This window comes from Salmo trutta, chromosome 29 (assembly GCF_901001165.1).
Source record: "Salmo trutta chromosome 29, fSalTru1.1, whole genome shotgun sequence".
In the NCBI taxonomy this organism is placed as follows: domain Eukaryota; kingdom Metazoa; phylum Chordata; class Actinopteri; order Salmoniformes; family Salmonidae; genus Salmo; species Salmo trutta.
In genome coordinates, this window is record NC_042985.1 from 30655911 (window position 1) to 30668059 (window position 12149).

Below are 12149 nucleotides of genomic sequence, written 5' to 3' on the forward strand. Positions count from 1 at the left end.
GGCTCCATGTCACCTATAAGTCTTTGCTAGGTAAAGCCCCACCTTATCTTAGCTCACTGGTCACCATAGCAACACCGACCCATAGCACGCGCTCCAACAGGTATATTGCACTGGTCACCCCCAAAGCCAACACTTCCTTTGGCTGCCTTTCCTTCCAGTTCTCGGCTGCCAATGACTGGAACGAATTGCAAAAATCTCTGAAGCTGGAGTCTTGTATCTCCCTCTCTAACTTTAAGCATCAGCTGACAGGGCAGCTTACCAATCACTGTACCTGTACACAGCCAATCTGTAAATAGCACACACAACTACCTCATCCCCATATTATTACTTACCCTCTTGCATCCCAGTATTTCTACTTGCACATCATCATCTGCACATCTGTCACTCCAGTATTAATGCTAAATTGTAATTATTTTCACCTCTAGGGCCTATTTATTGCCTAACTCCCTACTCTTCTACATTTGCGCACACTGTACATAGATTTTTCTATTTTTCTTTTCTTTTGTGTTATTGACTGTACGTTTGTTTATGTGTAACTCTGTGTTGTTGTTTTTGTCACACTGCTTTGCTTTATCTTGGCCAGGTCGCAGTTGTAAATGAGAACTTGTTCTCAACTGGCCTCCCTGGTTAAATAAAGGTGAAATAAAATAAAAATAAATAAATAAAGATTCTGATTCATTAAGGAGCTCTATTCTGCTGGCACCATAATGGGGAGAGGGAGCAGAGGCAGAAAAGGAGGGAGAGCAGGAGAGGGAGCAGAGGCAGAAAGGGAGGGAGAGAAGGAGAGGGAGCAGAGGCAGAAAGGGAGGGAGAGAAGGAGATGGGGGGATTGACAATTGACAGGCAACACGTGAAGAGGATTCTGCTGCTTGACTGTTCTCTCTCTCTCTCTCACACACACACACACAAAATGCTGTTTCTTTTAGAAACACACCTCCCTCTGGCCAGATGTTTTCTGCATGATAAGCCTTGTGCCGACACATCCTTCCTCCCCTCAAGGCTTCAGGTGGCACTGGAAGTGATTTGCACATCGCATTGTTACTGAGACCCATTTGGACACGCCAACCTCGCTGAAGAGATTCCTTACACTAATCAGGGCTAACACCACAGCACAGAGACGCTAATGTTATCTTACCACATCTTCCTATCCAGAGATAGCCTCTGTTTGTGCTCAGGCTGGAGTGCTGATTAAAGCTGGGCTGCTTCTTTGATGTCATAAAACAGCCTGTCTCCCTTTAACAACATCAGCTGATAGTGAAGGGGAGAGGTGCTTCAAAGTAAAACAACACCAGGGCAAACAAAACTGATGCCCTGGGCCCTCAGTGTGAAGTGACAGAATTGTTTTCTGGGGTGTTTGTGCCTCCATCTTGAATACAGAAGGATAAGGGAATAGGTTTCCAGCATTCTAACAAGTTGCATCCTACTTTGCCTTCCAGGAGAGGTTGTCATCTGCAGCTATTGACAGTCTGGGTGGAAACAGGGCAGATACTCCCGCAAATCTTGACAAATGTCTGGAGGCACAAGCTGTGCCCGATAGGCTACTGTAGCAGAGTCCAGCCAGTATAAATCTCAGCCCCACATCCTGTCTGTGAAGGAATGCTTCCACATCCACATTCATGTTCCACTCCACAATTAGAGCCTAGAGAGGATCCATCCAGCTTCAGAGGGACAGTTAGTTTGTCAGGGGAGAGGAGGAGGGAAGAGAAGGGATGAGGTGAGCCTGCTGACAACATGGAGAGCTGAGTGTCACTCAACAAGCATGTGGGAGATGCCATGACTATAGAGTGCTGATGTTCACGGTCAGGCTGCCATCGTGGGTCCTCAGAGGCCATGCGGGCCCACTCCTGCTATTACCCCTGTCAGAAACCCTGCCGGAGTCTGACAGACTATTCCTAACCAGCACACCTAAGTGTTGTTCTGTGCCCCCCTGCCTGTGTCCAATCGCATTGTTCAGCCATTTTAATTATCAACCATAATTTGGTTTAAGACAGGGTATAAATAAATCATTGTTATGTGTGGCACACAGAAAAATCTAATCAAGAAAAATCTGATCAAGATCAATAGCATTACTGCAGCAAATCTAAATGCTTAGGAGAACTGATAGTGCCAGAAGAAGCATTGCCAGATGATTAATGTATGAACAAGTAGCACCAAGCTGAGCGATCTACCAAACAATGCCCACGTTCCATCTGAGGATTAAACTGCTTTGAGCCAATAGTAAGCAGCGCTGTGTGACTCATCCTCCCAGGGGAAGACACAGTTTTGCAGAAAAAGACAGAAAACAACCAACTGTGCATGTTACTGAGAACACAGTGCCAGTTAGGAGGAAGAGAAGAATATATTATCACCTCCTCTTCAGGTATTGGAAGTTTCGCTGGGACATTCCCTCTGGTTTGCTCAACTTCTCTAGGCACAAAACAATCAGCACATTATCTCTGGCGACTGCAATGTGTCCTGCACACGCACACACATACAATTCAAACACACGAAAGCATGCAGACACACACACACACACACACACACACACACACTCTCTCCTTTTCTCAGACAGATAAAGTGTCAGCAACACCACTGTCTCTCCCGCTCAGCCAGGCAGTCACATTGTGCTCTGGTTGCAGTATCATCTCATGCCCTGGGGCTCCGTTTGGTCCCAGAGGCCCCACTCACACTGCAGTACACTGCAGCTGCTACTTCTCTGCATAAGACCATTCAGATCAGTCGCTGGAGACGCCAACAAATGACACGTGTTCTGTTGATGGGAGGAGAGCTACCAACACCTGCAACAACTCAAAATCAATCTGACTGCATTATCTAGCAATAACCAACTACAGTACATTACTGCAATACGGAAAACCAAAATACTGTGCCAAATTTACAGTATCAGTAGGCCTGTCAAATTTTTACATTTGACATGTGGTGAAAACATATAGCCTAATATAGTAGCTAGCTACAGATGTAGGATCTTAATTTGATCACTCTTTTGTTGATTAGAATGTTCCTACAAAGCAGGATATGCATACTTGTAGTGTATTCAAGGTTTAAAAAGGCTTCTAAAGTTTGTAATTTCCATTTAAAAATGTCAGACTTGATTTGCCCTAACATAAAATGTATCAACCTCTACAAAAAAAATATCCAGGAATTATGATCCACATAATAATTAAAATCAAATTGTATTTGTCACATGCGTCGTAAACAACAGGTGTGGACTAATAGTGAAATTCTTACTTACAGGCCCTTTCCAACAATGCAGAGAGAATGAAAATAGAGAAATAATTTTAAAGTAAAACACATAATAACAGATACACAATGAGTAACAATAACTTAGCTATATACACGGAGTGTACAAAACATTAAGAACTGCTATTTCCATGACATAGGCTGACCAGCTGAATCCAGATGAAAGCTATGATCCCTTGTTGATGTCACTTGTTAAATTTACAGTCAGTGTAGATGAAGGGGAGGAGACAGGTTAAAGAAGGATTTTTAAGCCTCGAGACAATTGAGACATGGATTGTGTATGTGTGCCATTCACAGGGTGAATGGGAAAGACAAAATATGTAAGTGCCTTTGAACGGGGTATGGTAGTAGGTGTCAGGTGCACCGGTTTGTGTCAAGAACTATTAAACACTGCTGAGTTTTTCAATCTCAACAGTATCCTGTGTGTATCAAGAATGGTCCAACCCCCAAAGTACATCCAGCCAACTTGACAATTGTGGGAAGCATTGGAGTTAACATGGGTTAGCATTCCTGTGAAACACTTGACACCTTGTAGACTCCATGCAATGCAATATTAGGAAGGTATTCCTAATGTTTGGTATACTCAGTGTACAAGTTTATGTTCAGGGGTATGAGGTAATTAAGGTAGTGTGGCAAATAAGCGGGTCAGGTGATAAATGGCAGATATGTGAGGGCAGAGCTAATAAAACAGGCTCTGTCCTCTCACTAAAATGGCCACCCCGATCAGAACTACAGATCACAAAATGGCCAAAACTACAATTCCCAGAAGCAAGGGGAACGCTCAGAAGGTGGGGCCGACCCACAGATAAGGGGTCAAGACAAACCAAGAAGAGAGAGAGGAAGGGGCTGGGAGGATCTGTGAACCATAGAGAAAGAGACAATATATACCGACTGGATTTACCGTATATGAACTGGACTGTTTGGACTTACCTCTTGGCGTTTGGACCTGGACCTACCGCGAATCTGATTCGTGTACTGAACCCTGCTATCCTTGACCCCGCCTGTAGCCTGGGTGGACCAGGACGGAGAAACAAAAACACAGGTACTGTCCTGTTTGAAATAACTCTCATTCTGGGGTGATTTTGGTGATGGTCTCCTGTTAAATTTGTGACAAACTCTCCTAAACTTGAAGAAGTTTGTCACAGTAGATACAGTATGTACATATAACTAGGATTAGTGATAGATATCACATACGCTACTGCTATTGTTTACTGAGTCAAAGCAAGTTAGTGCAAGATGTGACGACCCTCCCGCTCTGTCTGCTGTATTTTCTCTCTTTGCTCTTGTTCCTCATTAGGATGCCAGTGGGCGGAGTTGGAAGGGTCGTCAGCTTGATGGGAAAAACCTGGGCTCGGGTGTGTCCCAGGATAAAGACACCTCTTCCACAGTCATTGGGAAGACTCTCTCCATGCAGACACCTTGTTTTTGGTTGTGCTAGTTATGGTATCGAATAAATATATATTTTTGATACTCCTTGTCTCCACGTTGTCTCCCTTTTTGTTGCGAACTCTGAGCCGGTTCGTAACAAGTGGGAGCTCATCCGGGATCTTTAACTTGTGTTTGGGAGAAAACGTGGAGGTATGTTAATTTGAGGTGCTTGGTTTGTTAGTTTGAGTTTGGTGCTCAGTATTGGTTGCCTTTGTTGGTTTGGTTTGTGTGCTGCGTTGGAGAGAGTACATTGGTTAGTTTACAGGTCCTGTCTAGCCTGAAAACGCTTGTTCTACTCGCTGTGGTAACATTGGTCTGAGGTGAGTGCAATCAGCTGTGTACCTCGGTGGGAGATTTGGATAGGGTAGTGAAACTTACTACCTGGAGCTATAGCCTTTTTCCCCTGATAGGCTTAGCGATGTGTTTCATTTTTGGAATATGTTGGGCATTGTTAATGTTTGTTATTTTTGTGTGGTGTCTGTGGACTGAGCAGTTGTCTCGGGAGCACATCCGTGGCTTGGTGGAATCTACCAGCGTGCTGGGGGGTTACTTCCTCGCCAGCGGGCTACAGTGCATAATTACCCACCGCAAATCTGCATGAAGACTAGGGTTGAGTTATTGTAGGTTTTGGGGAAGCTCCATTTCTCATCTCTTTTCTGTGGTGCCCGGTGTGATTGTATTTTCTCTTGTTGTGGTCTGGTGTGCTCAGCAGAATTGTTGGAGTGACTATGAACCGTTGGAGTGACTATGAACCGTTGGAGTGACTATGAACCGTTGGAGTGACTATGAACCGTTGGAGTGACTATGAACCGTTGGAGTGACTATGAACCGTTGGAGTGACTATGAACCGTTGGAGTGACTATGAACCGTTGGAGTGACTATGAACCGTTGAGGAGTGACTATGAACCGTTGAGGAGTGACTATGAACCGTTGGAGTGACTATGAACCGTTGGAGTGACTATGAACCGTTGAGGAGTGACTATGAACCGTTGGGAGATACGGTCTCTTGTGTGCCCTGTTCCTGAGTGTTATGTGACTGACCATTGTTTGGTTTTGTCGTGTTCTAACTTTCCTGTCTGTTCCCTCCTGGTCTCGTTTTCTTTCCTCTTAAATGTTGCTTCCTGTACACAAAGGTTGCTGAGGTCTGGGGAGAAGGAGGTTGGCTGGGGCAAGTGGAAGGTGAACATGTAACCTCTCGTCAATTTGGGACGCAGAGGCTTGTGTCAATTTGGGACGCAGAGGCTTGTGTCAATTTGGGACGCAGAGGCTTGTGTCAATTTGGGACGCAGAGGCTTGTGTCAATTTGGGACGCAGAGGCTTGTGTCAATTTGGGACGCAGAGGCTTGTGTCAATTTGGGACGCAGAGGCTTGTGTCAATTTGGGACGCAGAGGCTTGTGTCAATTTGGGACGCAGAGGCTTGTGTCAATTTGGGACGCAGAGGCTTGTGTCAATTTGGGACGCAGAGGCTTGTGTCAATTTGGGACGCAGAGGCCTGTGTCAATTTGGGGTTGAGAGCCCTGGTAGTTTCTTTTCCAAAAAAGTTTAACCGTTATCAGTTGAACTACTCGGTCATGGAAAAAGAAGCGCTAGCACTCATTTGGGCGCTACAACACTTTGAAGGGTCCATGATGTGTCCTAATCAGAGGATAATGAGATGGTGTTTATTTTTACAATCCTTCCATCTCGATGTGAGGCATATCCGGTGAACTGGTAACGTGATTGCTGATGCGCTCTCTCGTGCGCCCTGTTCCTGAATATTTGCGTGACTGACCGTTTGGGGTTGTCATGTTCTGTCGTTCCTGTCTGTTCCCTCCTGGTCTCGTTTTCTTTCTTCTTAAAAGTTGCTTCCTGTGTAAAGGTTGCTGAGGTCTGGGGAGGAGGTTGGTTGGGGCAGGTGGAACTGTGAACATTTAACCCCTTGTTAATTTGGGAGGCAGAGGCTGGTACGTTGTTCCGGGGCCCTTGTTGGTCCCCGGTTTTATGGGGGGGGTGTGTGACGACCCTCCCGCTCTGTCTGCTGTATTTTCTCTCTTTGCTCTTGTTCCTCATTAGGATGCCAGTGGGCGGAGTTGGAAGGGTCGTCAGCTTGATGGGAAAAACCTGGGCTCGGGTGTGTCCCAGGATAAAGACACCTCTTCCACAGTTATTGGGAAGACTCTCTCCATGCAGACACCTTGTTTTTGGTTGTGCTAGTTATGGTATCGAATAAATATATATTTTTGATACTCCTTGTCTCCACGTTGTCTCCCTTTTGTTGCGAACTCTGAGCCGGTTCGTAACAAAGAAGGGTCAATGCAGATAGGTAAATAGTTAACCAAATAGCTACCCGGACTAACTATTTAGCAGTCTTATGGCCTGGGGGAGGGGGGGGTATAAGCTGTTCAGGGTCCTGTTAGGTCCAGGCTTGGTGCATCGGTACCGCTTGCTGTGTGGTAGCAGAAAGAACAGTCTATGACATGGGTGGCTGGAGTCTAACAACTTTCAGAGCTTTCATCTGACACACTGGGAGCTCGGCCCCAGTGATGTACTGGGCCATCCGCACTAGAGGTTGACCGTTTATAATTTTTCGGCGCCAATGCCGATCATTGGAGGCCCCAAAAAAAACGATACCGATTAATCAGCCGTTTTATTTATTTATGTATGTATGTATGTATGTATATGTATATGTATGTAATAATGACATTTACAACAATACTGAATGAACACTTTCAACTTAATATAATAAATAAATAAAATCAAGTCTCAAATAAATAATGAAACATGTTCAATTTGGTTTAAATAATGCAAAAACAGCGTTGGAGAAGAAAGTAAAAGTGCAATATGCGCCATGTAAAAAGTTATTATAGGACTATTTCTCTCTATACCATTTGTATTTCATATACCTTTGAGTATTGGATGTTCTTATAGGCACTATAGTATTGCCAGCCTAATCTTGGGAGTTGATAGGCTTGAAGTCATAAACAGCGCTGTGCTTCAAGCATTGCGAAGAGCTGCTGGCAAACGCAGGAAAGTGCTGTTTGAATGAATGCTTACGAGCCTGCTACTGCCTACCACCGCTCAGTCAGACTGGTCTATCAAATCATAGACTTAATTATAATAAACACACAGAAATACGAGCCTTAGGTCATTAATATGGTCAAATCCGGAAACAAAACGTTTATTCTTTCAGTGAAATACGGAACCGTTCTAAATATTGCTGTTACATTGCACAACCTTCAATGTTATGTCATAATTATGTACAATTCTGGCTAATTAATTACGGCCTTTGTTAGGAAGAAATGGTCTTCACACAGTTCGCAACGAGCCAGGTGGCCCAAACTGCTGCATATACCCGGACTCTGCTTGCACAGAACGCAAGAGAAGTGACAATTTCCCTAGTTAATATTGACTGCTAACATGAATTTCTTTTAACTAAATATGCAGGTTTAAAAAAATATACTTGTGTATTGATTTTAAGAAAAGCTTGTTTATGGTTAGGTACATTGGTGCAACGATAGTGTTTTTTTCACGAATGCGCTTGTTAAATCATCACCCGTTTGGCGAAGTAGGCTGTGATTCAATGATAAATTAACTGGCACCGCATTGATTATATGCAACGCAGGACAAGCTAGTTAAACTAGTAATATCATCAACCATGTGTAGTTAACTAGTGATTATGTTAAGATTGATCGTTTTTTTTATAAGATAAGTTTAATGCTAGCTAGGAACTTACCTTGGCTCCTTGCTGCACTCGCGTAACAGGTGGTCAGCCTGCCACACAGTCTCCTCGTGGAGTGCAATGTAATCGGCGTCCAAAAATGGCGATTACCGATTGTTATGAAAACTTGAAATCAGCCATGCCGATTAATCGGTCGACCGCTAGTCCACACTACCCTCTGTAGCACCTTGCGGTCGGATGCCAAGCAGTTGCCACACCAAGCTGTGACGCAGCCAGTCAAGATTCTCTCAATGGTGCAGCTGTAGAACTTTTTGAGTATCTGAGAGCCCATGAAAATCTTGTGAGCCTCCTGAGGAGGAAGAGGCGTTGATACCATGATAGTTCGTTGATGATGTGGACACCAAGGAACTTGAGGCTCTCAACCTGCTCCACTACAGCCCGTCGATGTGAATGGGGACGTGCTCAGCCCTCCATTTCCTGTAGTCCACGATCAGCTCCTTTGTCTTGCTGACGTTGAGGGAGAGGTTGTTGTCCTGCCTCTTACCTCCTCCTTATAGGCTATCTTATTGTCATTAGTAATCAGGACTACCAACGTCGTCAGCAAACTTAATGATGGCGTTAGAGTCATGCGTGGCCACGCAGTTATGGGTAAACAAGGAGTACAGGAAGGGCCTACGCACGCACCCCTGAGGGGCCCCTGTGTTGAGGGTCAGCATGGGGGATAGGTTGTTGCCTACCCTCACCACCTGGGGGCATCCCATCAGGAAGTCCAGGATCCAGTTGTAGAGGAAGGTGTTCAGTCCCAGGGTCCTTAGCTTAGTGATGAGTTTTGAGGGCACTATGGTGTTGAATGCTGAGCTGTAGTCAATGAACAGCATTCTCACATAGGTGTTCCTTTTGTCCAATTGGGAAAGGGCAGAGTGGAGTGCAATAGAGATTGCGTCATTTGTGGATCTGTTGGAGAGGTATGTAATTGGAGCGGATCCAGGGTGTCTGGGATAATGACGTTGATGTGAGCCATGACGAACCTTTCAAAGCACAAAGCAAGTGCTACGGGGCGATAGTCATTCAGACAGGTTACCTTGGCGTTTTACAGACTGAGTCAGGGAGATATTGAAAATGTCAGTGAAGACACTTGCCAGCTGGTAAACGCATGCTCTGAGTACGCGTCCTGGTTATCCGTCAAGCCCTGCGGCCTTGTCAATGTTAACCTGTATAACTAGGGCTGGGCGATATATCAAATTAATTGGATTAATTCAAATGTATGGTTTTGCGCGATATTCCAAACACCTATATCGCAAGAATCTAGGTTTTGTTCTTTTTCTTTTTTATGAGTGTTTATGTCCGCTTGTTCTCGTGTTGTATTTTTGGTCTTGTCTCTTCCGATCCTTCTGTGCTGTGTGCACCTCCTCATTTACACCAGAAATCTATAGAAGGACGAGATGCACCTCTCCGCCCTCACAATGGGAGTTGTTGTTGTCTCAAATCTGTCGTTCTGTCCCTAAACAAGGCAGTTAACCCACTGTTCCTAGGCCGTCATTGAAAATAAGAATTAGTTCTTAACTAACTTGCCTAGTTAAATAAAGGTGTAAAAAAAATGTTTTTTTTAAAAAGGCATGAAGGCAGGCGACAAGCCTAGGTCTAAAATAAACCCATAGAAACGCATTTGGCTTCATTTATGGACTGAATGAAACCTTTCACTTCATCTCTTCCTCTATGGTTTACACACACATCAAGCCCCTCCCCATACCTCTCACGACAACAAAGTTGAATGATCACATCATCCTCTGACAAGCTGTTTCAACTCGCTACTTTCATTTGCAGAATCGGTCATATGGACACCAAAACACATTGAGACATATTTTACTAAGATAACTTTTTTAACGATACCCTTTTCAACTATCAAATTGCACGCAGAGAAGACACTACTAAAACATGGCTATCAATTAACATTGATTCTGGAAAATATATGTTCAGTTTGTCGCGCGTGCATTAGGGTACCGCTAGCAGCATTTTAGCCAAAGACTGTTATACTAGTTGTCTAGTTGGTTTTATAAAATGTGCAATAAGCATAAAACACAATTATATAAGGAATTGGCAACTCATTCTCATTCTGAGAAATAAGGTAGGCCACTTGATTTCATCATCTGAGCAAAGTGGACAGACTAACATGCTTTTCAAACAGTTGGAGACAGACAGGGTGTGTTCATAATTCAACTGTTCAAACTTGTTAGCTAGCAAATAGATCAAAGTTGGCTAAACTTGATGTTGAAATATAAAGATTAGCTGGCTAATCACTAGCACGTGGGCTTGAGATATTGTTGATGAGAGATATTGTTGATGTGTTAATTCTCTATAGCCTAATGCCTGCTACAAGAAGTTAGTCATTACTAGTTCATGTGCATTATGCATGGTTCTAGTTACATTTGTAACCAAAAAGGGCATTTTCAGACAGACTTGAAAGCCAGACCATTGATTATTGCAACAACAAAAAAAGCAGGTTAAACTTTTTTGATAAAATAATGCAGTTATTAGTGGGTCTTATGGTTGTGGAAGGCTTATATTTAGCCTAGGTATAACTTCACAAGCCCTGAATTCATTAGATTATTGCTGACTGTTTGAAATGCAGTGTATATTAACTTTAATTGTACAACATTGCTTATCTAGAGATGTATATATATATATATATATATATGAGTCACCCATAAGTTATATAAAAAATAAATCGATATAAGATATTATATAGATATAATCGCCCCTCCCTATGTTTAACCTGTTTCCAAATGTCCTGTTGCTGACAGATTATTTTCCTGCTGTAGCAAACTGGCTCAAATTAAGATCCTACATCTGTACATGGTTGAACATATCACATATTGTCCTTAGGAAGTGATGACTGTAGTATGAGTAGTACCAGTGTTCTGCAGACAATGTTAAGACCCTACAATAGGCTGACATCTCTAGGAGATAAGACATTGAGGAGCACACTGCTGTCTGTCAATAACTCATCTTAGCTGAATCATATACCAGGAGCCGACATCCATTAATGTTACATTACACATCTTCTATGCTTGTTGATCTCTGCCACAACACTTAGTCCACTCCATTAGATTCTTCAAACAAATCACAGGAACATATGCAATCAGCCATCATTAATTACACACACATGGCTTCAATTGCTCTGCATGCACAGAAATATTCTCCATTCTAAAATGGGTGAATAAGTGAAAGTACACTATCCTCTACATAAGGCCTGACTCAGAATATAGACATCTCTGCAGTCCAGGGGAACGTGCGCACAAACACACACACACACACACCAGGTGAGTTCCAGAAGGAAATCTATTCCATCGATCTCCTCTACCCTCTCCCTTACAGCAGACAATTCATTTTAAAAGGATTGCTAAGCTTTTCCAAGGCCAATTTACACCCCATCAACCTTTTTACAAGGTTTCCCACCTCTGAGACGCCTTGCCCTTGCATCCCAAAGCAATCATTGGACTCTTCTCTATATTGTAGACACATATCGGCAGCAATCAGCGGGAAAGGAAATGAAAGAGATTGAGGCAAGAACTATGATAAACACACGGTTATTGGTCAAAATAGTACGCATTGACCTCTAGATGTATTCCCCTTATTCTGGACGCTACGGTATATACATGGCCAGGCAGTATGACTCTGCCACACCAGGTAAGACATTATAGAGGTTAGAGGCTGGTTATTAACATCTTGCTCAAGCGACTGTGATTAGAATTAAACCAGGGGTGACATACAGGTCGGGTACGTTCAACGCTGTAAGTGTTGACACTAGAACTTGTAATATTATTT

General features: G+C 43.4%; 1 protein-coding gene across 4 annotated transcripts in view; it reads right to left on the reverse strand.

Moving 5' to 3' along the window:
• apba2b (amyloid beta (A4) precursor protein-binding, family A, member 2b) overlaps positions 1-12149 on the reverse strand; it is a 68850-nt gene that overhangs the window by 44311 nt on the left and 12390 nt on the right. The window lies entirely within an intron of this gene.